Consider the following 26,463-nt stretch of genomic DNA (forward strand, 5'->3'; position numbering starts at 1 on the left):
TGGCTGCAGTAAGGTAACGGGTGTTCTGTCTATGGCTCAGACTCCTTCCACCGCTGACATCCTACAAGCCCACCCTGATTCAAGGAGAGAAGAGTCAAAGCCCAGATTTTGTTGGTGTGCTTGTGGGGGCCGATGGTGGTGAGACAATTTCCAATAGAACATGTCAAGTGATAGATCACTGTGTGTCTTTGGAAAATGAACAGCTCTGGGAATGGCTTTCCCTTTAAACCACTATACTTTTATGAGGTACCATTGTCCTCCTTCCTGGGAATGAGGAGCCTGGCCTTTGAAGGATGAAGTAATGGATCCTAGATTCATCAACTAGCAGTGAGCAGAGCAGGAATTTGAACCCCAGCCACTACTCAAAGAGTTCTGACTCCATTTTGCCACAGGCATCCTGAAATGCCAAAACAAACAAACAAACAAACAAACCACTTTCCTCTTGAGGCTCTTGCAACACACACCGTATGTGGGACACCGTCCTGAACATAATTTGTTCTTTTCCTCATTAAAAAAAATAATGTTGCTTGTTATCTGTTGAGATTACTCTGTGCAAAGACTTGTTTTGCAGCTAGACTCTGAAGAGTCCAGGTTGCATCTGGTTTATAACGGACGGGAAGGGAGAAGCAGTCACTTGCTCAAGCTCCCAACGCTGGGAAGAGTGGCAGCTGGGAGCCTGCCTTCAATTTTCTGACCAGAGAACGGGCAGTGCTCAGTGAGGCTGCCCTGTGCACAGAGTGTTGAGGGCACCTGGGGCTCCTTTGCAGAAATATAAACATTTCTAAGAAAGCCTATGCAAAACAGGACATAGAAGAAGACTGCTGTCTCACTTGAAGGGTTTAGAGAGGGGTGTGTGTGTGTGTGTGTGTGTGTGTGTGTACACCTGTGTGCATGTTTCAAAGCCAGAGGAAGACATTGGGTGTCCTGTTCTATGGCTGTCTGCCTTGTTCCAGTAGGGCAGGTTTGTCACTGGAATTGAAGGAGGCTGTCGGCCAGGAACCCAATAATCCTCCTCTCTCTGCTCCCAGCAGTGCTGAGGTTACAGGCATGCATAACCATGCCTCGCTTTTTTGGTGCTGATAGCTGAACTCCAGGTCCTCACACTTGCAAAACAAGCATTCTGTGGCTCCAGACAGCTGTTCAGCTCTGTACTGGACCATGGTACTCAAATTTCATGGGGCCCAATCATGCACTTTTAGCCAGGATTTTCTTCAAGACAACTTGCTAACCAATCAGGAATTACCTTGAGTAATTCTTTTAGTCTCCATAAACCTACTTGCACTGCTTTAAGGCAGGAATAGCATGGAAATAAATATCAAATTTTTTTGTGGCACCTTCAGGCTCTCAAGCTTTGTGCCAGCCAAACATTATTTTAAAACACCCCGTGAGAGCCAGTGAAATGGCTCAACAAGTAAAGGGGCTTGCTACCAGTCAGGACGACCTGAGCTCAATTCCCAGGACCCATACAGTGTAAGGAAAGAACTGACTTCTGCAAGTTATCCTTGGACCACTTCACAGGTTTCAGAGCATGCACGCACACAGATACATCAATGCCTGAGCAGCTTATGAGTGGATGTGGGCTCTGGTGGATGCGCTATTCACATGGCTGTTGGTTGGTCTCTGGTTCAGTGCTGATGTTACCTGCTCTGTTGGCAGTATTGGTGGGACCTGGCTACTGCGTCACTAGCCTCAGTTTGAGCTGATCATTTGCTGCTCCAGTCAAAGCGGAGTACCAACACCATGGTGTCCAGATCTAAGCCAGAGGACTAGTCCATACATCCGGATGGGCAGTTTTTTAGTGACCTGGGCAGGCTCCACAACCTCTCTACACTCAGTTGCTACCAAAGAAAAATGAAGACGCTGGGAAGGTGACAGATGGCAATGTGTGTGGGCTCCCCCACGTACGATCCTCCCTGTGCACATGTAGAGCTCAGCTTCTTCTGTGTCACAAGGATGCTTTTAACAATGAATATTGTCAACTGTCTGCCTCGTTCTGCAAAGGGACATGAGGTTAAATGGCTCACCAGACAGGATTAGGAAAGTACTGGAAACCAGCCTATGGCTGATCTTCCCCTGGGATGTTGTGAAATGCAGTTGGCCTGGGAATTTCAAAGCAAGGGTGAGGTGGCTCTCCTGGCTTGCCTGGGGAAAGGCTCCATGAGGAGAGAGCCAGCTCCAGCAGCTACACAGTGCTCCCAATGTCTACAGCTCCCTGGCTCCTCCTCGCTGTGTGTCTTTGTAGAAACCCTTTCTTCTCCTCTCCCAGACATACCCTTGACCTCTAGCATGAGGCTCTCCATCAGTCTCCACTAATGGTGATAGTTCAGACACTCAGCATCAATGCCTGCTGTTGTGGAGAATGGTTGTTAATATTTACTATTAATTACATATAATTATTATGGAGGTTATTATTTAATCTGTTATCATATCAATCAAAGACACAGACACCTGTTAGATTTTTAATATGCCTTTATACTGGAACTGGCAGAAACTAACCCCATAAGCTGTCTTTCACCTCCCATCCCACACTCCATGCCACTTGCTTTAATTATCCCTGTCTGGCTACTTCCCATCCATAATTCCCATAACTACTTGCACGTGCTTTTCGTTTAGACTGCTTCTCTCCATCAGAGCAAGCTTCTCCTGGCCACGTGCTTCTTTATGCTAACTGATGCCGACTCTCCTTTCTCTCCCTTCCGTCTCTCCTTCCTCTCTTCCCCTCCAGTGATCCTCTGTTCTCCGAGTCCACATTAGCTCCACCTACCTCACTTGTGCCCAAACCAGGTATGTAGGCAACTTTATTTAGCCAATCAGGGGTAATTCTGGAGGCAAGGTTACCCAGTATCCCCTGGTGTGAATGAGTGTTTGCTTGTAGAACAGTAAGAATTGGGGGCAGGGGCGGGGGGCAAGCAATTAATGAAATACAAACCACCAGACCAGTCCCATGACAGCACAGCACCGGGTATGGGGGAAAGGCAGACCTGGATTTCACCTCGTTCCCTGCCTCTATCCAGTCCTGTGGCCTTGTCCTAATCACAGCCTGGCTGAGTTTTATTCATTTCAAGGATCAGAGTGAATATCTTCTGCTGCTGGGATAGGTACAGAGACCCCTACTAGGAATGCCCTAACTAACCTGTTGGCTTCCGGGAAATCATCTGGTCTATTCCAGGCTGACCCTGAGGTGTCTGGTGCTCCGGATTAGGACTCTAGCCATGCAAGTGCACTCATTTCTCTTGCTCCACGTTAGAGCTGTGCTCCACTGCCCTATTGGGAGCATAATTCTTGAAGCTTCCTCAGTCATCAAGAAAGAACTCTTGGCTTTGGGTTCCGACCCTATCTCTCTCTTGGTCTAGTTTTCTTATTTGCGCAATGGAGAGAATGTTGACACACATTTTACAGAACTGATGTGGTGATCTAATTAAAGCGAGATGTGAAAAGTGCCAGAATGCCAATACGTAGCTGAACCTTCAAGTTGGATGGGAACGCACTGTACCTCTGCTTATCTACTTACTGTAAAGTGCCTCTAGAAGCTCCCCAGATCTGGCCTGTGTGTTCTTGTCCATAGTGATGGTGGCACCATGCTTCAGGCCCAAGTTATCCCTACCCCTAACCCTAACCCTAACACTAACACTAACCCAGGACTCCTGGCCTACCCGTATCTAATCTTTTTTCAGTGAACTTGGAGTAATGATAAATGTGACCACAAAGACAATGATTCTAAACAGTATTTATTGAGTGCCTACTGTGTGCACATACACTATTCTAAATACGTCATCCCAATCCTTACCCACATTTTACACAGTTAGTACTAATTTGCATCCATTTGGAAGGAGTAAGAAACAGAAGATTGGAGAAGTTAAGGGGTTTGCTTAAAACCCCAAGTCCAATATCTGGTAAGGGACATGATTAAATCATACATCAATTTGCTTCAGGGCCTATACACCTAGTCACAGATATCAAACTACCACTGATAGGGGCCAGACTGGGGATTTAATTGATGCTCCAAATGTGCAGGTGAGTATCTGTGAATTGGAGCTCTCTTATCCCAAATAACCAGGGTGGCCATTTATCATCTGTGGTTCCTATAGTCATGGTGGGTGAGGGAGTACAGAGAACCATGCTCAGTTCTGTGGGACTTTTCATTAATTGCTAACTGATGGGGGAAGGCTTAGCCTATTATGGGCTGCGCCATCCACAAGCAGGTAGGGTGGGGCTGTGTGAAAAGCTAGCTGAGGAAACCAGTGAGCAGCATTCCTCCATGATCTCTGCTTCTGGAACAGCCTCCACGTTCCTGCTTAAGTTTCTGCAGTGACATCCATCCAAGATGCACTATTACTGAGAGATGCAAGGCTAAATAAACCTTTGCCTCTTCCAAGATGGTTTGGGTCAGTGTCTTATCACAACCACAAGCAACCTCTATTAGATCACATACGGAAGAAACTAAACAAAGCAGAGTCTAAGTGGCCTAGAGAGAAAAAAAAATGTGTTTATAAAGCATAATGTTAGCCATAGTGAAAGCTAAATGGCAAACAAAACAGTCTCTATAGTTTTAAAATTTATTGAAACATGGAAATCTCATCAAGTCAAGTGAAGAAAAAAATGTTTGTTTGAGCATTGATTCTTTCATTCAATAAGCATTTATTGAGCACCTATAGCAAACACTGTGCTAGGTCTTGGGACTCTGACAAAGTATTTCTAATACTGTATCCTAAGGAAGCATCTATGTGCCTAAGAGCTTTGATATTGCACATAGTTTTAATATCATGGTATCTCACTGTGTGTGAATTTAACTTAATCCATATGCTAAGCAGGAAAAGGAACCCAAAAACATCTGGGCCCTAACACCCAGACCTTGAGGATGAAGGCAGCTATGGCCAAGAACTGTAAAACATCCCTGAAAGCTGGGAAAGCACAAGGAAATGGATTTGCCTGAGCATTTCCTACACAGTACAGCCCTTGTTGAAAACTCGATTTTAGCCAAGCCAGAACTATTTGGGACTTGCATGCTCTGAAACTATGAGATGATAAATGTCTGTTCTCTGGCATCTTTAAATGGGTGCTAATTTGTTACAGCAGAAAGAGGAAACTAATTTAAGTAATTGCAACTAAAATCATTCCGCACAGAAAAGGAAGGGGTGGGGAGTAGAGGATTCAGGAAAGGAATATGTAATCTAAGTATTTTAAATGAGGTGATACTTCTGTCCACCCCGCTGGCAAGGGGTGTTTTAGGTCAGTCCGGATGCTTTTTCTATATTTGGTCTCAAATCTGACACACAGCTTCAGGGGAGTTTTGGAGGTAGTGGTGACTCTGCAGTGTTCCAGGCCATCCCCAACTTCACAACTTAAGCTCTAGGCAGGGGACATTTTTCAGCATCCCTTCCCTTCTCTTCTCTTGGCACTGAACCCTTGGCTTTTATGCCAGGCAAGCACTATGCCGACCACTAAGCTGCACCCCCCGCCATAACGGCACCATTCTGTCAGAAATGAGAGTCCGCTTGGTGTACCAGGTACGAACTTGAGCTATGAAGTCAGACAAATCTGAGTTGTGCAAACTCTGGCCTGACCCTAACCAGCTGTGTATCCTTAAATAAGCTTCTAAACATCCCTAACCTCAGTCTCCAGATCTGTGAAATGGAAAAAAGATGATGACACCCCCTCCCCCATCCACTACTCTGTAAGAGGGCTATGAGGTGATGCATGTGGAGTTCCTGGTGCACAGGGAACTCCTAATAAATGGTTGTAGTTAGTACAGTCTGAATTGTTGTTGGCATTGTCTCTGCTCTTGGGATAGAATTACCTTCCAAAGGCTAATTTGCCTCCCAGATAACGTGCCTATTTCCAGTACCTAATGCACAATCTTATTAATTAACTTCCCAATCTTGGTTTTTTGTTTGTTTGTTTGTTTGTTTGTTTTAAATAGGCAAAGTCTTTCAGGGAACAAAGCAGAAGAATTGTGAAAAGGGGAAGGTTCTTGTAGTGAAAAGAGTGGGCATCAAGGCTCTCCTTACTGTATAAATGGAATACACCTGTCATACAAAAGGAACATATATGTGGCAGGATACAAGTCTGTGGGAGGGTAGACAAAAGGTTAGAACTTGGGCTCTCTGGCTTCTTCTCCGGTGCTAACTATAGTCCAAAGACTAACTATAGCAAAACCACAAGGTTAGACTAAGATCATTGGCAGCCCTAGCTCAAACCGGGGTAAATACAAATATTCCTTGCCCTCTCCTCTAGCAATTTGTGGAGCGTTGTACTCCCAAGTCTGATTTCTGAAATACAAATATCAAGTATTTGAATATGTGCTTATCATATGTGGCATGGATATGTGTCTTCTTGATGCAGCCAACCTTTCAACACCTCTTGGTGATTATAATTGGTGTTGTTGCAAAAAGGTCTTATAGTTAAAGTGTGCCAAAAACAATTTCAGAATTATCTTTTCTATGGCAGCCCATGCTTAAATTAAAAAGTCAATTTCCTTTTAGCCAGCTATAAAGTCTACTTTGTTCTGGACTGTACCACATTACACTCCCTCCCCTGAGCTGTCAGTACGGGAAACCTTGGTTCTAAGTTCCTCAGTGGGACCCATCTTTGATCTTTTCAACTGAAATGTGGAGATAATCCTAAGACATCCATTTGATGGTCAAGTTGAGTGGACATACTAAGACAGTGACCCCTCTCCCAATCGGTTGAACGGTGAGAAAAGCCTAGCCATTTTTTATTGACTTTTATGAGAATTTAAAAAAAATGATATCCATATTTGTTGAATATTTAATACATAAGGCAGAGTATGCTGACCTTTTCGCATGAACGTGAAATTCTCACCTCCATCCTTACTAGTAGATACTATTGTTGTTCTTCTTATGATGATGATGATTATCATTCTCAGTTTGTAGATTAGCAAACTGAAATTGGGAGAGGTTCAGTAACTTGTTCACACACACAATCAGGAAAACGTGAAGTCAGAACATGAACCCTCATCACAGACCCTGAGCCCAGACTCTTCTCTGCAGCATGCTCCATGAGTGAGGCTGCTATGAACCACACTTCACAGAACATGTGGACTTACAGGAGAGGAGGGTGCAGAAACCTGCTTTCGCATTCCGGTTGCCCTGTGGTACTGTCAAACATTCGCTTACTCTACAGGTAAACAGTTAGAAGGAACAGCTCTGTCCCCTTGCACCTGAACAGTCCCCCTGGGAAAGGGCCACAGAACTACAGCGAGGGGGTCTTCAGGTCTCATTTTGAAAAGAGCTCTCTGGCAACAATGAGAGTTAGACATTACTTCTATCAAATACCAGGTTCAAATGAGGTGGGGTTTTTTTTGTTTTGTTTTTTTTAAAAAAAGCACTTTTATCTAAGAAAGTCTCCTCTGGGCTTCCTTGTGTCTGGTTTGTTCTTTTCTTCTGTAGCTTCAAATGTTGTTTTCCTTTGATTTCCAAGTCTGTTCCCACTGTCACCTTCCACTCAGCACATCCTGAGTTCAGAGTTTGTTCCCTCTTGGGTCTCCAGCATTGAGGTAGTGCCCTATGTGTATTGTCATTGGTTCCCCACTAGCTTCCGTTAAATGAACAGCTCCTTGCTACTTAGGATGTAGAACCGTATGCATTGCTGTTTTCACAGACAGAAGTTAATTACAGTCTATGAAAGGCGTCACACGTTAAATGGGTATTTGCGCACACTGTGTGTTTGTATGTGTAGATATGCTTTTTTATTGACAACTTCTCCAACAGTCCAGAGGCAGATTACTCTTAGCCTCCAGGCCACAGCTGCAATGTTCTTGGTTGCATGTTTACTGGTGTCAATCACTGAGTTGCCTGTATGCCCTATATTGGACCTGCTATTCTTCACTCCCTGTTTGAGCATTTAATTAAATGACAGCTGGTGTCTCTTTATTTGGTTATATGAGAAGGAGTTCATTTTTCTTTAATAAAGTGAAAAATTGTGTTTATATTTATTATTGAGCCCACATGACTAATTCTCAGAATTTCCTTCTCATAAACACTATTTAATGTGTCAAGAGTCTTAAAGAGGAACTACAAGTTAATCAAAAGTTCCTGTTAGAGATAAAATATCAGCATAGCTACAACTGAAGTTGTCAATTCCTCTGCCATTTGCAAACTCAACAGTGACAATTATAGGGACTCCAGCTTTGCCCCCGCGTTGACGCTCTTGCCACCTACTGTCAGCTGTCATCTTTGCACCCATTCTCCCTGTCATCATCAGATTACACCTTAGAAACAACATTTCCCCTGCAGCTTTAGTAGAGTATTCAGGATGTAAAACCAGCATGCCACCAGCTGCATTTGTTGGGAATTCTTCACACTTACTGCCATAGGAAACCCAAGTCCTAGGCCATCCTTTGTGGGAGTAAGGGGTGGATGAAGGATGGGCAGCAAATGGTCAAACATTTGTCTTTCTCCTAATGCCACTCTGAGTCCTTCAGGATGTCTCTTCTGAGCACAGGCTTGCCTCCCTTCTCACATTCACCTTTATCTAGGTGACTTTTATATGTTTGCAGGGCTGACTCAGCTGGTTCAAGATGGTGGTTAAAGTGCTGAGGCCCTGCTGGATGCAAGGCCACTGTTCCATCCTTGCCCTGCCCCCACACCTATGGCTAAGTTTCATTAGGCAGCCAGAGGCAACTAAGCCAGCAATAGAGCCTAGGCATCCTAAACAACAGACAGGCCTGGGATCCAAAGTTAAGGTGACAGTAGCTTGGTCTCCTCTAAAGCATCTTGGCTTGAATTGCAAATGGCTTCCCTCTTGCTGATTCTTCATAGCTGTGACTCTCTGCAACAGCCCCTGGACACTACCATGTCTTCTTCATCTCTGTTTTTATAAGGATCCGGTTAGAATCCATCCAAGTTCTCTTATATTGACTTACCTACTTCCCAAGGCTCACTCGCAAAACACAGTGATGTCATAAGGTACAGGACCTAGGACTTCAAGAAGTGAGGGATCCCGTTCAGTCCCTGCCACTGGCCTTCTTCATTCTAGCTAGCATTCTGATCCCTCGTGTCCCATCATGCCTCTGGTCGTGTATCTGGAAGCAGGAGTACTGAGCCTGCCACATTCTTCAGTTCTCATATGCAAGCACAAACTGTGATATTTAGTTCTGTGAAGAGTGTGTGTTTGTGTGTGTGTGCATTGAGCACATGTGCACATGCATGGGGAGACCAGAGGTCAGTGTTGGGTGTCTTCTGTTTCCCTCCACCTTGTGTGTTTGAAACAGGCTCTCTCAGTAGACCTGGAGCTCGCCATTTGGCTAGACTGGCTGGCTAACAAGGTTCAGGAATCTCTAGGTTTCCACTTTCCCGAGCAGTCAGTTCCAGATGTGTGCCACCGTGCCTGACTTTTATGTGGGTGCTGGAGCTGTGACCTCAGTTCCTCACATTTGTACAGCAAGTGCTGTACCAAAAGCAATTTCCCCAGGCCCCAAATTCTAATAGACGGTTTTAAATATTTGGCCTACCTCTGTTTGCATTTCAAGTTGCAGTTTCGAAAGACAGTGAAAACTTAAGACAATGACCCTTCAAACATATCCAGATTAATACACTTAAAAAAAAACACACCAAGACAATGGGCAGCCTTCACGGGCACGAGTATACTGGCAGATCAAAGTGGAGTTTCTGGATTCACACAAGCCTACATTTAAATTCTGCCCCTGCCGCTTATTAGTTGCATGACCTTAGACAAACTTCCAAACCCCCCAGTGTCCTGGTTTAGAATACTATCTGGCTCGTGAGGCCACTGCGATAAACAGGTGAGATGTCCCGTGTGCAGCATCTCCACATGGCCGCATGGCCTGCTCAAACTGCTCAAGGTACAGGCTAGCTCTCCTCTCAGACCATACACCTGCCAGGCAGCCACCTCCCCTCCCCTCGCCACCCCCTGCCAAAGTGGCTGCCAAGCCCAGATCTGGCTCAGTTCTTAATAAATCCACCCTCCCTTTTCACCCAGTGCAGAGGGGTTGTGCAAATCCTATGGTAATAGATTTCTTTGGCTAATTCACTTGGCAGGTTTTACATCTGAAAGGCTATTTGACAGCTTCCCTGGGCATTTCTCCAGGGCCCCCCTAAGGGCTAGAGACCATTGGGAGATTAACTTCTGGCTTTCCTAGCCCCTGGAGCAACTTCCCCACCCCCCAGCGGTACCTTTAGCCTCTCTCCCTACCCTCTTCAGAGAAGGAAAAGGGAAACTTGCTGACAGGGGTTTAGGAAAGAATCTGAAGAGGAAGGAGGGAGAAGTTAAACATTTACAGAGCATTTCTTTTAACCAGCCAGGCTGTTGACATCAGTGACCTCACTTAGTCTCCCCAGCCACTCAGAGGGAAGAGTAGGCAGTACTCCTCTCTGTTTTGTCTTGTTTTGTTTTATCTTACTTTATTTTATTTTGAGACAAGGTCTCATGTTCCCCAGGTTGGACTCAAATTCTTAGTCAAGGATGACCTTGAACTCTCAGGATCCTCCAGTCTCCGACTCCAGAGTTCTACAGCTAGTATAGGTATGTGATACCACTGTCCACTTACGTGGGTCAGGGCTTTGCACATGCTAGATAAGCACTCTGCCGACTGGGCCATAGCCTCAGACCAATTCATGCCCATTCTACAGATGAGACAAATCCAGAAGCTTAACTAACTAGTGCAAAGCTACCAGGGGTGGAGAACTTGGTTCAAGGGTTATTTTCTATAAGATTAAATCCAAACCCAGCACTCTTTCCCTGGGGATGAAGGACAGGGTAACTCAGCTCTCCCTACAAATTTTCCTCACATCCCCTTTGCCCACTGGAATCCATCATCTTCTTCCTTGTGTTAGAGTCTAGTTTCTTGTAGTCATGTCTTTAGTCATCCACTCTTTCTGATCAGGAGTTCATTCTTTTACTGTTGTTGATTTTTGAAATTGTATTTTAATTGAAACGTTTCTTCTTTCCATTTCCTCCTTCCTAACCCTTCCATATTCCTGTCTCTGATCTCCTTCAAATCCATGACCTCCTTTTTTTAAAATAAATTGTATTTGCATGCATAATTGTATATACACATTTATGTTCCAAAATCTAGCCTGCTGCACTCATATACTGTTACTTGTATGTATGTGTTCAGGGATACCAATTGATATTCTTTTTTCTCAGCATAGTAGGACTTAGGATATATCTCCAACAGATGTAGAATTGCATGAATATATGCATTGATAGATGAACAGTTACACTATCAGACAACAAATCTATGAACCAGTGAATTTAAAATGATTTACTGGATGGTTGGATAGATGGTTGCTTGGATATAAAAATAAATGCCTCATACATGCAAAAATGAATGCATGCGTGTTTATTAAGTATATAGATTACATGAAATGACAAATAGGTGAATAAATTAATGTTGATAAATAATAATACAAATGAATGTGTTAATCAATGAGTAAGTAAAAACATGTGAATACGGAATGGGCAGATGAACAATAAGAAGAAATAGGTAAATTAACAGATAAAGCAATTAGTGCAAGAATGAATGATGGACACATGAGCAGACTGATGAATTCACACATGGAGGAATGAATGAATGAGTGAGGGAAGGAGCCAACAAACTGGGGCATGAATGTCTTCCCTGTTTTCCTAGGACAGCTCCACCCAGAGTATGTCCTGGGATGAGAAAGACCAAGATGCCAGGACCAGTGAGGTTCCAGGAGTCAGCCTTAAGGTTATAGCTTCAAGTCTGAGCTTGAGTCCCATCCGGGCATAGAGGATGCATCTGGCAGGAGTGTCCCACAGCTTATCTCTTAAGAACCAGGCACCAGGCAAAACCGTGGAAACCAGGGGCACAGCTACCGAGCGCATAGCATAGGACCAGGAGTCCTGCACCCAGCATTCCCAGTCCCCATTCTCAGCAAGCACCCCGCTCCATCCACCTCCTGCAGCACAAGCGGGCACCCACAGGCAAGGAAATTAATTCTTTGCATCCAAGAGCAGCCTCTTGTAACGAAGAGGCTGCTGCAATATCTTTGCAACAAGCAGCAACCCACAAGTTGGATTACAACAGGTTGAGCCATTCCACGCTCCCTAGTGCCAGGGCTCAGGGAAAAAGAAAGGAAAACACCAGCACGGAAACATGAAGCAAGAACACACTCTCCCTGACAACCAGCACCGGGTGGGGATAGGAAGAGCCCCGAAACTGGACTCCTCTGCTTGCCGGCTGCTGAAAGACATTCTTCCCCTTTGCTTCCTTTTCTCTTCTTCAGACTCTGAGCTTCAGCAGTTTTGAATGACTGACACCTCCCTACTCACCCCTGGGACGTATTTCCTGCAGGATTGTGGCAAACTAGTATTTCAGGTTCCCTTGGCAACCCTGGTGCCGTGTCTCCTGAGAACTGTGCCTCTCCAGGACCTCAGAAGACCTGACTTCTGGGTAAGAATCTATACTTTGCTGTTTCTCTGCTGTCCCCGCCCCCCGGCAGCTGCCTGGCTGTTGCTTAGATGGGGAAGGGCTGGCTGAGGGAAATGATACCTTGAAGTCAGAAACCACACAGGGGGAGGAGGAGAACCCTATGTGTTCCTGGCCGTGGGCCACAGGGCATGGCATGTAGATTCCTGGGATGGAACACTGTCTGCTTCCAGTCTTCAGTCCTGTCATTGCTTGTCCTATGATGCAACTTTCGGGTAATACCTGCCCCGCTGCTGAGGACTGGGTGCCCATTTAGCCTCAGGCATTTGTCAGTTGTTCTAGGTTGATACATGGCAGAAAGGAGTTACTCTCCCTCACGGCTATGGGGGAGCAGGCGCGGAGCGGACCTGAGCAGACCCTGTGAGGGCAGAGTTGGGGACCAGAGTTGTACAGAGGATGGTGCCTTCCATCTCAGCTTGCAGAGTAAGCACACTTCCCAGGCATCAGGAAGTCTATAAAGCAGGCCACCAACCATCCTTTGTTTGGGGAGGGGGCAGAAGTGGCAGGACTTTGGCCCGATGACTAACTCCAAACAGCAGACTCTGAGAAAGATAGTGATGTGAAAATTACTGATTTTTATTGGACACTTTGGGGAACATAGCTGTTTGTCAGGAAATGAAAGAGAATGTTTGTGCTTATAAAATTATATGGAAAATCAATGTGGTGTTAAGTATATTTCTCAGTTGTTTGAGTCAAGGACTGTTCTCTAGCCAATTCTAGCAAAGTCCAAGGGGCATGGCGAGGTCCCAAAACGCAGCTAGGGGACTGGATGGAAAGGTCAAAGCTCTGTTTACTGCCGCCCTCTATCCTCCTGGTGTATGCCTAGTGACATGAAGTGACAGGGCGATGGAGGCTAGGCTGCGTTTAAATGTGGTGGCTCCATCTTAGCAGCTGCAGCTAGCACCACACAGGGCATCTGGAAGCTTGGGTCTCTTCTTGGTTCTTTTTCTCTGCTCTAGTTCAGGGATCCCCATCACATTAAGCTTCTGTCCCAGATGGGGTGACCCCAGGGGAAGCATGTGGCAGGAGGGGAGACCAGGGTTGTCCAAAATTGAATGAAAATGGCATCCCACATCAGTGCTGGGTTTCAGAATCCACCTCCTGAGGGTAGAAGTGCATTGGGTGACGCTGGTGTTATCTAGCACTAGGCTTGACACAGAATGAAGTGGCAGTGTAGGGACAAGTCTTTTGCCCTTTTAGGAAGTACTTGACAGTGCTTTCTAACTGAGGGTCTTTGACGATGCCAAACAAACTGAACAGAGCTCTCAGAAGGCGGAAGTACCAGATTATATATATATATATATATATATATATATATACACACAAACACACACATATATGTATGTATATGTATATATATGTATATACACATATATGTGTGTGTGTGTGTGTATGTATACACACACACATATATATATATTTCTAGACAGGGTTTCTCTGTGTAGCCATGGCTGTCCTGGACTAGCTTTGTAGACCAGGCTGACCTCTAACTCACAGCATTCCACCTGTCTTTGCCTCCCCAGTGCTCTAAAGGCTTGTGCCACCATGCCTGGCTCAGAAAATAATATAAATATTTTCAAGATATTTAATTGAGAGCCACACCTCTGTCTCTAACCCGTGTCACGTGCAACCTCTCTGGGCTTGCCGTTTCTTTGTGCATATACCTTGCAATTAAAAACCTCTTAGTTTGTTGCTGTATAGCTCAAGCTGGCCTCAATCTCACTGTAGCATCCAGATCAACCTTCAATTTGTTATGATGCTCCTGACTCAGCTTCTTGAGGGCAAAGACGACAGGTATATTCTACCGTTCCCAGTCAAAGAAGCTTCTTTTTTGAAATTATTTTTATTATTGGCCCTCCCCCATGTGAACGTGTATACACGTGTGAGTCACTGCACACGTGTGAAAGACTGATGACAATTCTTGTGGCTTTAGGTCCCTCCTTCCACCCATATGCGAGATACGGGAAATCCCACTCCCACAGTCACACTCGCATAGCGGCGGTTTTGAGCCGTCTCTTTAGCTGCCCAGAGAAGCTCCCCATGCTGTAGCTCCTGCTCCTTCTGTGACATTAGGGTACAGAGGCCACACAAGTTGGTGAGGACGGGCAGCTGAATGGATGAACTATATGTTTTATTTTTCTCTTACATGTGTGCATTCAGTGGGCTGGGGTGCTGTAGTAGGGTACCCCTGTGGAAGTCTGAGAACAACTCATTAGTACCCGGCTTGTCCCTCCCACCACGTAGGTCTGGAAGATCACACTTCAGGTTACCAGACTTAGTGGCAAGCGCTTTAGCTCAGAGCCACCTCTCCACCCCTTCAACTTCTGTCCCTTCCTAGCTGTACGTAAGGCAGGTTACGCATCCTTATTGTGCCCTGGTTGCAACTTCTTCGTTTGAAAACTAGACTTTTGCTTGCTTGATGCTTGCTTGCTTGCTTGCTTGCTTGCTTGGTGGGTTGTTTTGTTTTTGTTTTCCCTTTGATAAAATTGTGCAGGTTATTACATGCAGTAATGTGTACCATATATGTTGAGCTCATTACCCTCCCTTGGCAGATATACACTAGTTAGTGCCTTCTGCCGCTCTACAAGAAGGTGAAGAAAAGAGTGTGTTTAACAAACTTTCCTGTAGTTCTTATACAGGGGAAGCATTGTAAACTAAATAACAAATTTCAAGTGATTCTTTTTCAAAGACCAAATCTTTCAAGTACCTAAGTGGAGTCCAAGGACTACATTCAAAAGATATGCACAGCAAATCAAAGCACAGCACTGCGTTCAGATGGTCTCTTCCATCATGCATCAGTTTCATAATCCGGGAGTTAGGGAGTAGCCCAAGAACTACTGGAGATTTAATGTGACATGTGCACAACACACTTCAGGCTCCAGATAATGGTATCACTTATTACTTTAGCAATTATTACTTGAAATTCATGATTTCAAAACAGAAAGGTCAAAGAAGCTGCAAAGCACACATCTGTTTTTAACATGACTTCCTTGATACACGGGAACTGCTTTTTCCCAGAAAGCTTTTCCCTATGTGTCTTCTTTCGTTTACTTCTACACAGTGCTCATTATTTTCTAAAGCAATGAGGTGGAGATGGCTAGAAATAGTATCTGTATTTTGCTCAAGTATTAGAAGATTCTCAGGCATTCAGCTGTGTCACAAACACAGCCCAAGTGTTACAGCTTGTGTTAGTAACAGAATTTCCTTGCTGTAGAGCATTGAAATTTGAGAGAGAAATGTATTTGGTTGACAAGACGTTACTGGCCGTGACTGTGGCCAATTGTAGTCATAGACCCAAAGAACTCTTACACAGTATTTTCTGGCATGAAAGGAAAAACACATGTTTCTTAAAAATAGAGACATGCTCCAAGCGTATAATACTAGCATTCAACCAGCAGAGGTGGGTGGATCTCTGAGTTCAAGGCCAGCCTGATCTGTGTAGTGAGGGCTACACCTTTAGTGAGATCTTATCTGAAATTAAGACTGTAAATAAACAAGAAATCAACTGTTGGTAAAATGTTCTTTTAAAATGTATATGCCTTACCCTTGTTAATCCAAATGCTGATTTCCCCACCCCCAACTCTCTGGTTTCAATTTGGATATTGCATTGTGATACTCACTATAAGCATCCTGTCTCAACTCTTGTGTAAACAGGACACAAATAAAGCAACTAGATACAATGTTGTGGATCTCTGAGTTCAAGGCCAGCCTGATCTGTGTAGTCAGGGCTACACCTTTAGTGAGATCTTATCTGAAATTAAGAATGTAAATAAACAAGCAATCAACCATGCTAAGCTTCACTCACATTTCTATAGGTGGAAAGGAGCATTATAAGATGCCTGTATTCTTTGCCCTGCCCTGCCCTGCCCTGGAGCCCAAGGGGATTTTAATGTATGGTTGAGCCTCAGTTTCAAAGAGAAAGTTTTAAAAGTTCCTAAATCTTATAGACTAGACAGACCAAAGTTTACAATGAAAATACCATTGTGCTACATATTTTCCAATTTGCACATAGTTGTATTTGCTTGCCAGTTTTGTTTGGTGACTTTATGACTCTCTGCCCATCCCTCTGTGTGTACATTAGTAACTACAAGTTATCCATCATTTGCCTGCCTATCTATCTATCTATCTATCTATCTATCTATCTATCATCTCCTTCATATAAATGAGCATACACACACATTTTAATTGTATTTTCTTTAAATTAAGATTAGGTTGTCTCCAAAGGACACTGTCCTCAGAACAAAATGACAACCTACAGATTGGGAAAGAATCTTCATATCTGACAGAGGCTAATATCCAGAGTATATAAAGAACTTAAGAAGTTAAACAGCAACAAACCAAGTAATCCAAAAAAAAATGGGGTACAAAGCTAAACAAAGAATTCTTAATAAATAGAGGAATATCAGATGGCAGAGAAACAGTTAAAGAAATGTTAAACGTCCTTAGTCATCAGGGAGATGCAAATCAAAACACCCTGAGATTTCACCTTACACCCATCAGAATGGCTAAGATAAAAAAAACTCAAGTGACAACACATGCTGGAGAGGATGTGGAGAAAGGGGAACCTTCCTTCATTGCTGATGGGAATGTAAACTTGTACAACCACTTTGAAAATCAATCTGGCACTTTCTCAGAAAATTAGGAATAGTGCTACCTCAAGATCCAGCTATTGTGGATCTAGAAATTGTGATAAATTTACACAACGGGATACTACTCAGCTATTAAAAACAAAGAAATCATGAAATTTGCAGGCAAATGGTAGGAACTAGAAAAGATCATCTTGAGTGAGGTAACCCAGAAACAGAAAGACACACACGGTATATATTCACTCATAAGTGGTTACTAGATATATAGGATAAACATACTAAAATCTATACTCCTAAAGAAGCTAAACAACAAGGAAGACCCTAGGGAAGATGCTCAATCCTCATTCAGAAGGGCAAATGGAATAGACACCAGAAGCAGAAGAAGACAGGGAACAGGACAGGAGCCTACTACAGAGGGCCTCTGAAAGACTCTACTGATTGAGGTATCAGAGCAGAGGCTGAGACTCATGGCCAAACTTTGGGCAGAGTGCAGGGAATCTTATGAAAGAAGGGGGAGATAGAAAGAGCTGGAGGGGACAGGAGCTCCAAAAGGGGACCAACAGAGAAAAAACAAAAACAAAAACAAAAAAACTGAGCCCTGAGGGAACCTGAAGAGCATGATACCCAAACCAAGGACAGTGCATGGAGAGGACCTAAAACCCCTGCTCAGATGTAGCCCAAGTAGGGCCAGTGGTAAGGAAAGCAGGGGCTGTCTCTGGCATGAATTTAGTGGCAGGCTCTCTGATCATCTCCTCCTGGGAGGAGCAGACTTACCAAGCCAGAGAGGAAGACAATACAGCCAGTCTTGGTGAGACCTGATAAGCTAGTGTCAAAGGGAAGGGGAGGAGGACCTCCCCTATCAATGGACTAAGAGATGGTTAAAAGGGGAAAAGAAGGATGGAGAGTAGGTTTGGGAGGAGAGGAGGAAGGGGGCTACAGCCAGGATAAAAATTGAATAAATTGTAATAAATGATAATAATAATAAATAAATAAACAGGAAAAAAAGATTAGCTTGTCTTTGGTAGTGGTAGGGAAGAAGCAATAGGCTAAAATAAAAGTTATTTCTTTAGGAAAGAAATAAATCAATTATGGCAAAATCCAAAAGAGCAACAAACTGATTAAAATACAGCATTCTTGATGCATGGCTATCTTTGCATGGTAAACGAAAGTTTTCTTTTTTCTCTCTGTTTTTTCATACTTTCACAATTTTTGTGATATGATTTAAACAAAAGTTTCTATATTTTTAGAAATTATTATGTCAAGTGACGGTGCTTTTCCAGAAAATTGTTTCTGCCTGTTGATTCAGGTAGTCACCAACTACGCATCCTCTTTCAGAGAGCGGATGTCTCCCCTGTGTGCTAGCCTACTTCTAAGCAAGCTTCACAGCGTCAGGACACATTTTACAAGAGCTGGGGTTGCAGCCCAACGGTAGAGCGTTTGCCTTGCATCCACAGCGTATGTGAGGCTCTAGGTTCAATCCCCAGCAGCACAAGTGTGCACTCAGCGTCTGACTGTATCCATGTTGACAACAGTCGGGGATGCTCCAACGGGCTTGTCTGGCTCCCGCTCTTGGTTAAGGCCTCTGTCTGACACAGTTTGCACCATTACTGCTTTACTTCTTCAGAAAGTTCTCCAACACAGCCAGCCACATTTTCCTATTGCCGTAGTAACCATATTTCCTCCTCCAGGAATCACTGTTGCACACTCCTGAGTTTCCTTCCCTTTGGTATATACAATGTCTATTGGACTTTCCAAGCAATTTAGATTACGCCTGTGTGCCTGTGGGTGCACATGTGTATATGTACACAGAACACTTTCTAAGCTGTGCAGCAATGCAATACACCTGTTGTAATTTATTCAACTAATTCTCTTTCTGGGAATTTACATTGACAAAACTCTGTACCCAGGTTTCATTAATGTAAACAATGCTGAGATAAACAAAGCTCGTACTTCTATTTTTTATTGTTTTCATAGTATAGAAATTGGAGTTAATGGGTCAGAGAGCATCAACGCTTTAAACCTTTTTAGAGTCAATGGAACACAAGGCTGGACTGTCATGAGCAGCAAGTCTGTGTGCATCAAACTGAGAAACAGAAAACCGCATCCCACACGCTTACAAGCTCTGCTATTTATCTTTTTCACCTTTGACACAGAGTATGCAAACACTAGTTCTTTCATATTGTTTTAATTTACATTTCTTTGATTATTCCTGAGATGAAACTCTTTTTTATGTTTATTGCAGATTGTCTATACTTTTTTAATTTTCTGTTCATGGCCCTTGCCCATTTTTCTGCTGATTTCTTTTTTCAATTCATGAAAGATTCATTTCTATTAAAGATATTAGGCCTTTGTCGCTTCTATTAAAAATATTTCCTTCCTGGTACTTGCCTTTCATTTTTTTAATGAAGTTTGGGTGTACAGAAATTTGTTTTCTGTGGTCCAACCACTGATCTCTCATTCTGTGTTGTCTTCTCTTTGGGAGCCTTAGAAGTATGCCTGCATTCAGAAATGAGATTCCCCACTGTCAGCATTTTTAAGGGGTTTTGTCTTTTTAATGTAAAAATAAAGAGTATGAGCTGTGACCCAAGATGAGACCGATGAATTTCAGCAAGAGGCTCTTTCTGCTTCTTGCATCATAAGGACCCACACAGCACTCACTGGCTTCCCAGAGTGCTCAGCGGTCTGGAAACAGACACTGGGTGAGAGAGCCAGCCAGGACCGTGGGATTGGGAGTTTTGAGTATAGGTGTGGGTGTTTGTGTAGCAAGTGTGGTTTTAAGTGTTAGTGACTGATAAGTCCAATGATGGCAGGGCCCCTATAAATGCTGATCCTGAAAATCAGTTGGCCAGACTAGGTCTGTGAGTCTTCCTCCAGTGAGCCCCAGCTGCTGGAGAAACCGCGGTGGTCTCAGGTGGCAGAGAGGAAGCTAAATGGTTTTGAATTAGATCTTTGCTTTGGGTCGCATCTGATGAAGTCCATTTTCCCTTGTCATTCTAAGCCGGTGGTTTTCAGCTGGGAGCACTGTAAATTCTATCCATAGGGGTAGAGGTAGGGACCGGAGGGTGGGGAATGTTTCAGGAACCAAGCAGGGTACCAACACAGGCCACAATCAGAAGCGGACCACACTGCCAATTTCTGACCGCGTTCCCTTACCTATAAAATGGGTAGAATAGGAGCCAGCTTGCATAGATCTTGTAGATCAGTGGTTCTCAACCTTCCTAAAGCTGCGACCCTTTAATACAGTTCCTCATATTGTAGTGACCCCCAACCATAAAGTTTTTGTTACTATGTTGCTACTTCATAACTGTAATTTTGCCACTGTTGTGAACTGTAATGTAAATCTTTTTGGAGAGAGTGGTTTGCCAAAGGGGTCATGACCCATAGGTTGAGAACCACTGTTGTGAGTACAATCCACTACACACACACACACACACACACACACACACCATGAAGACTCTGAAAATGACTTGTCTTTGGGATTCAAACAACAGAGGGTTATATGTCTCCCGCCACCCTCCACCCCCCCACACACATACTTTTCTTGTGCCACAAACTATAGAAGCTTAATTTTTCCCCCATCAAAACCAGACATTTCCATTTTGATCTGAAAAATATTTTTTTCTTCAAATTGATGCTCTTGTAATACATGAAAAATCTGGGCTAAATACGCGCTCACTGAGTAAAAGCACTGACTTGTTATGGAAGCCAGAGGACCCGAGCTCAAAGCTGGGCATGGCTGAGTGTGTCAGGCCTGTTACCCCAGCACTGGGCGGAGATGGGCAGGTCCCAGGAGCTCCCTGACCCCCAGCCCACCTAGCTGAGATAGCACATTCCGGATCAGTGAGATACCCTGCCTCAGACATAAGGTAGGAATCACTAGGCGGAGACACCAATGTCCTCCTCCGCCTTTCACATATGCTTGCATGGCAGCATGCACGGGGCACGCGTGTGCACATACCACATGGCCTGTGCACACCATATATGCACACACCAAAAATAAATAACTAGAACAATGGCATAATAATGTAATCATGCCTCAGTGTACCTTCAATGACTGGCCTTATTTTAAAGTGTAAAATTATAAGAACCCCAAATGTCTTGGGAAATTATCCGTATCTTCACACCTGGTACCCGGTGCTTCAAATCTTTGGGAATGCTTCAAATCTTCCTGGAGCTGGCCCTGATTTGCAAATTACCTGAGTATTGATTGCCATGTAGGATAATACCTGGCTGGTATTTCACTACAAAGTGTTACTTCATTAAAGAAGGCATGCATAATTAATCATTTTTTAAAACCAATATTTAATAATCTTTGTCGTGTTATATATGAAGGAGACATTAAGTAAGAATAAAATAATGAGAAAGCGAACCTGCAATGTTTTACTGAGCACCTACTAAGCACCAGGTACTGTGCCAGTCCTCTTGGCAGGAGAGAAGGGTTGTGGGATGGAGCAGGAGCGAGGCAAGAGTGCCAAAGCCACCAACTTTGCTATTTCAATTCAACCACACTGAGAAAAAGGTATAAAAATGTTAACTTTCCAATGGCAATGTCAGATTTAACCCTCCTGCCTCCTTCCGAATGCTTGAAGTGATAGTGTTAGAATCTTGAGGTGTTTATGAATCTGATTTATGCATAATATGTGGAAGCAGGTAAAATTTAAAAATCAAAAATAGAAGATCCTTTGGGCCCTTGCCTAGATGTACAGAGCTCTGATAATGCAGGGTCCCCAAGGTGCCAGAGACGAAGGCGGTGGAGCAAGGACTCACACTTCCAATCCCAAATCCCAGGGAGAGTCCCCAGATCCCGGACACTTTCTTTTCTCACTGGGAGACCCACGAAAACTTAAATTCTCACTCTTACTCTTTCTCCTCCTCCTTCTCCTGTTCCTTCTCCTCCTCCCTCCTTCTCTCCTCCCTTTACTTTTCTAACACATACAACAGGGGTAAAGAACAGGTCCTGGTGACATACAGCTAGGAATAATAGGAGGAAGAAAGGGGAGAAGCTGAGGACCCTTTATAAATCTTTGAGAAGCATGGGGGAAGCCCCCTACCATTGCTTTCTCTTCAAAAACCATTGAAACAACGAGGATGAAATCTTCAGTGTGCATGGGCCCCTCTGGCACAGAATTGCCCGAGCCCTTCCATATCTTGCAGATGCCCAGGTTTCTCCCTGTCTGTACACATTACTAAGTGGCAAGTGAGGACCAGTTCGCCTGACCTGTCTTTACCTGAGAGGGATGAGCAGTGCCTTAAGGTGACGAAACCCTCATAAGGGGAAGTGTGGTGTGCGCGGAGACAAACAGATACTTCTCAGAACACCAGAAGTCTGTGTCGTATTGTCTGCCATGCCCTTGGCAGTTGCGCAGCCTTTTGTTCTCTAGAGACTCGACTAATGTATTATGTATAGGTTTGCTCATGAAATTGTTATGTTAGGAATACTAAGTTTAAATGGGCCATTAACACAGATCATGCTTACACATTTAGTCACTTCATTTTCTTTTAAAAATCTTTAGGGTGATGGGCTAGGGATATAGCTCAGTTTTTAGAGTATTTGTTTAGCATGCGTGAAGCTCCATGTTCAGATACAGCATAAACAAGGTATGGTTTTGCACACTGTAAATCACAACACTGGGAGGGAGAGGCAGGAAGAGCCCCTCAGCTACACGACAAGTTCAAGGCCAGCCTCTTATGTGAGACTCGGTTTTAAAAAATCAACAAAGCAGAAGGAGATGGGTCAGTGGGTAAGGGGCCTGACATACAACCATGAGGACTTGAATTTGGATCCCTCGTTCCCATATGAAATCCAGGCATGACAGTGCCTGTTGGTAACCCTAGCTTTGAAGGGTGGGAGTTGGGGGTCAGAGACAAAAAGATCCCTTGAGCTAGCTGGCTGGTAATTCTAGCTGAATCAGTGAACTCCGGGGTCAGTGAAGAGACCCTGTCTTGGAAATCAAAGGTGGAGAGCGAGAGAGTAAGAAACTGGATGTAGGTCTCTGGCCTCCATACTTATGTACATACATGTGTGCACTACCCACAACATGCCCACAAGCACCACACACAATAAATATAAAATTTAGTGTGGCTACAGACATGTGCGGGGTCACACCTACGCCAGCCCCATGGGCACACAGCAGAGCCAAACACGGTGAAGCATAAAGGCCCAGGGTGGTTCGGAGTTTGTGTCTTGGCAAATGCTGAACAGACTGAGAAGTACTTACTTCACAAATGCTGAGTTGAGGGCAAAGCAGAAATTTTTAAACATGCTTTTCTGGAGACAACTTTTGCCATGTGGAACCTAGTCTAACCAGCATCACTCAGAAATATATATTTCTTCTGACACATAGTTGCAAATTATGCCTCCGCCTCCCACCCTACCCTCACCCAGAAAAAAATCTAGCAGGGTAGAAATGCTTCCATATGCTCAAGGCTGCTTTCCCCATTCTTGCTGAGGGGAAATAAAGAAAACACGGAGCTGAGTAGCCAGCTTGTATGTATGAGTAAACACTTAGCCGTGCCGCATGTGGAGGGAGTAATAGCAGTCTTCGGAGTCGTCCATAAATAACGCTCCAAGCCTGCAAGACTCTGCTCTCTGCATGGTGAAGTTCTGCTACAGAATGGCATACTAACTGGAATGTAATTATAATTCACATAGGTTACGGAAATCATTTAAGACCACAAGGCTCAAAGTTCCCAAGTAGGAAAGTCTTGAAGCAGGGAATGTGAATGTTGTTATCTCCTGTTGTAGCCATGTGAGTATCCGACACTCTAGCCTCTACTCTGGCCTGTGTAGCTGGATGTTCTTGAGTGGGCCACCAAATCTTTCTGGCCTCCAATAGTATCCACGAAATGCAAAGATAACAATTAATGTGTCTGGATTGCAAAATTAACATGCAATTGAGTAAGCAAAATCTTTTGCCCCAAAAACTAAACTGAGGTTGGCCGTGTTGGTGCAGCAATTCGAAGAGCTCGGGGACAACATCCTTGGATACTGTCTGAAGCTAACTTTTGTCACAGCTCCCCAAGATCGGCTGGTTCTTAGCTTCAGATTTGTTATCTGTAGTGTGGGGTCTCCGGTAAGGCTGATTTTTTTCTCAGATGATATACATGGAGGAATCTAGAAAACCACAAAGCACTCCAGAAGAACTATGTCTACATTTGATCTCCAGGGTGTCCTGAAAGGTTGGAATAGTGGTTGGAACATCGTAAATATTTATGGAATTAAAACAAACAAACAAAACAGCAAGCAAATGGTAATCATGTTTCCCATTGCCTCAGGCCTCAGGCAGGGCTCAGTGATACCAGATGAAAGCCTCTGTCTGGTACAAAGTTAGACAAGTTACTACTTGTTTGGTTATATCTCTGAAGGAACATGTCACAAAGTTTGGCATTTCTCCTCCACTCTGGTTTGGAAATGAAGTCAGAGAAGGCAACAAGCCTTGCTTGCTATTTGCTCACAGACACGCAGCTGCTAAGGTGAATGATCAAAAGCTGAACTCAGGTCAGAATGACACAAAGCTTGCCATTTTGTGTTCTCCTGTGTAAATCCACTTACTGACCTAAAGCTCAGCCACTACCCAAGGACACCCTGGAACTTGCCACCGCTCTATGAGCATGACGCTCACGGGAGGCCCAAAGAACACTGCTTGTGGACATCAGGGCTCTCCTTCCTGCTCTTGATGGGTATTATAAGAATACACTTCCTGTGAGGTTGTAGGCAAAAAGCCATCCATGGCTCCACATTGAGAAATAATTCTAGGAGGAAATCATACAATTATATTCAACATCTGAATCATATTTAATATAATTTCCTAAAATAAAAACTACTATGCCCTACCCCCTGCCTTTCAATACCTATAAGACCTAGAAGAACCTTCCAAGTCTTCCAGATTAATGATATTTTCAGTTGAATGTGTGCAAAGACATCTTTAACAATCCATGATGGTATGTATCCATAAGGCCAGCTACTCAGGAAGCTGAGGCAGAGGGATTGCAGTGAGCTACCTAGTAAGTTAAAGTCCAACCTAGGCAACTAAGCAAACAAGACTCCATCTCCAAATAAAAAATGGAAAAAAAGGATGGAGATAGAGTGTTTGCTTAGTACAGGCACAATCCTGGGGCTAATAATAATAATAATAACATAACAATAATAATACTCCCATCTGAAAACTGTTCCCAGCTCTATCATAAAGATCCTGACAGATAATCTTTTTGCCCCCGTTTTACCCCAACTCCCAGCCTTAGCTGTCTCTGTTCATCTGACTAGCAAAGCCAAAACATTTTTCTTTTCTGGACAAGCCTGTCTGCATCACCAGAAAGGCCTGACTACCTGAGGGCTTCTGCATTGGCTGTTGGCATGGTTTTCTTCTGTAAAAGAAAAGAAGAAAGTTCCTTTCTTGTCACACATGGCTTTGCACTTTACAACGCGTTGCATGCAACAGTAACATCGTTTCATCTAATTAATGGCTATCTTGGGTAAAGTGCAGAATTCAGCTTAGAATTCCGTGCACAAAGTAATTGCTGCGGATCTGTGTGCAGAATGTTACTGAAACATACAGTAATGGGAGTTTTGACAATACTGTGCTTTTAGAGCCTTTTAAGAATACCATGGGCATGTCTGCAAGAGAACAGTGTGAAATGAGTCTTTAAAACGCTAATATGCATATAAAATGGAACTGAGCCTTAACCTTTGTCCATGGCCGCCAATATCAGCCTAATCACTATCCACTCTTCTGCTTTGACTGGACTGCTTCATTCATTTCCAAATTTATCCTTAAAGCACGTGCTAGACATTAGGCATGTGGTAGTCAACAGGACAGGCACCCTGAAGTCTTCAGAACCACAGGAAAAAACTAATGTTGAATAAACAACTATTTGTAATGCTGCCTTGCTTGAAAATGGGCAAGTGTAGGAGTGAGGCTTGAACCATTCTTCTTGGCTTGGCAAGATGGCTGAGTGTTAAAGGTGCCTGCTACCTAGCCTGATAACCAGAGTTCAATCCTTGGGGCACTTCTGATAGAAGGAGAGAGCAGACCCCTGCAGACGCTTGTCTTCTGACCTCCACGTAGGCTCTGAGCTGGGCACACAGGTGTCATGAACAGGTGTATGTGCACACACCCTAGAGATAAAATGATTTTCTTCAAGTGCCCTTCTCCGGGCTATCAGAGGTTCATCTTAGATTAGATAAGGTAGATTCCCCTTCTCCACGTGAAATGTCCTGCTCCCTTGCCTGCAGAGAGACCTTGATCCTGAAACACAATAGACACTTTTCTGTATTCATTTCCCAGAATACTCTTTAAGTCCTTTAATTAAGAGTTTGTGCTGTGCCTGGCCTCAGTTTCCCCATATGTAGAGATTTATACTAGTGCAAAACTCTTAAGAGTGTCTGAAAGGATTAAAAGGGTCCATCATATAAAAAGCATTTAAAATTACACCCAAGTTCCCGCT

General features: G+C 43.9%; 1 long non-coding RNA gene across 1 annotated transcript in view; it reads left to right on the forward strand.

The window, feature by feature from the left end:
- The window catches only part of LOC132647262 (uncharacterized), a 2,298,480-nt gene that overhangs the window by 2,062,381 nt on the left and 209,636 nt on the right, over positions 1–26,463 (forward strand). The window contains exon 8 of the long non-coding RNA XR_009585629.1: positions 12,231–12,397. This is a non-coding gene — a long non-coding RNA (uncharacterized LOC132647262). The remainder of the gene's footprint in view (positions 1–12,230; positions 12,398–26,463) is intronic.

The sequence above is a fragment of the Meriones unguiculatus genome, chromosome 14 (genome assembly GCF_030254825.1).
Source record: "Meriones unguiculatus strain TT.TT164.6M chromosome 14, Bangor_MerUng_6.1, whole genome shotgun sequence".
In the NCBI taxonomy this organism is placed as follows: Eukaryota; Metazoa; Chordata; class Mammalia; order Rodentia; family Muridae; genus Meriones; species Meriones unguiculatus.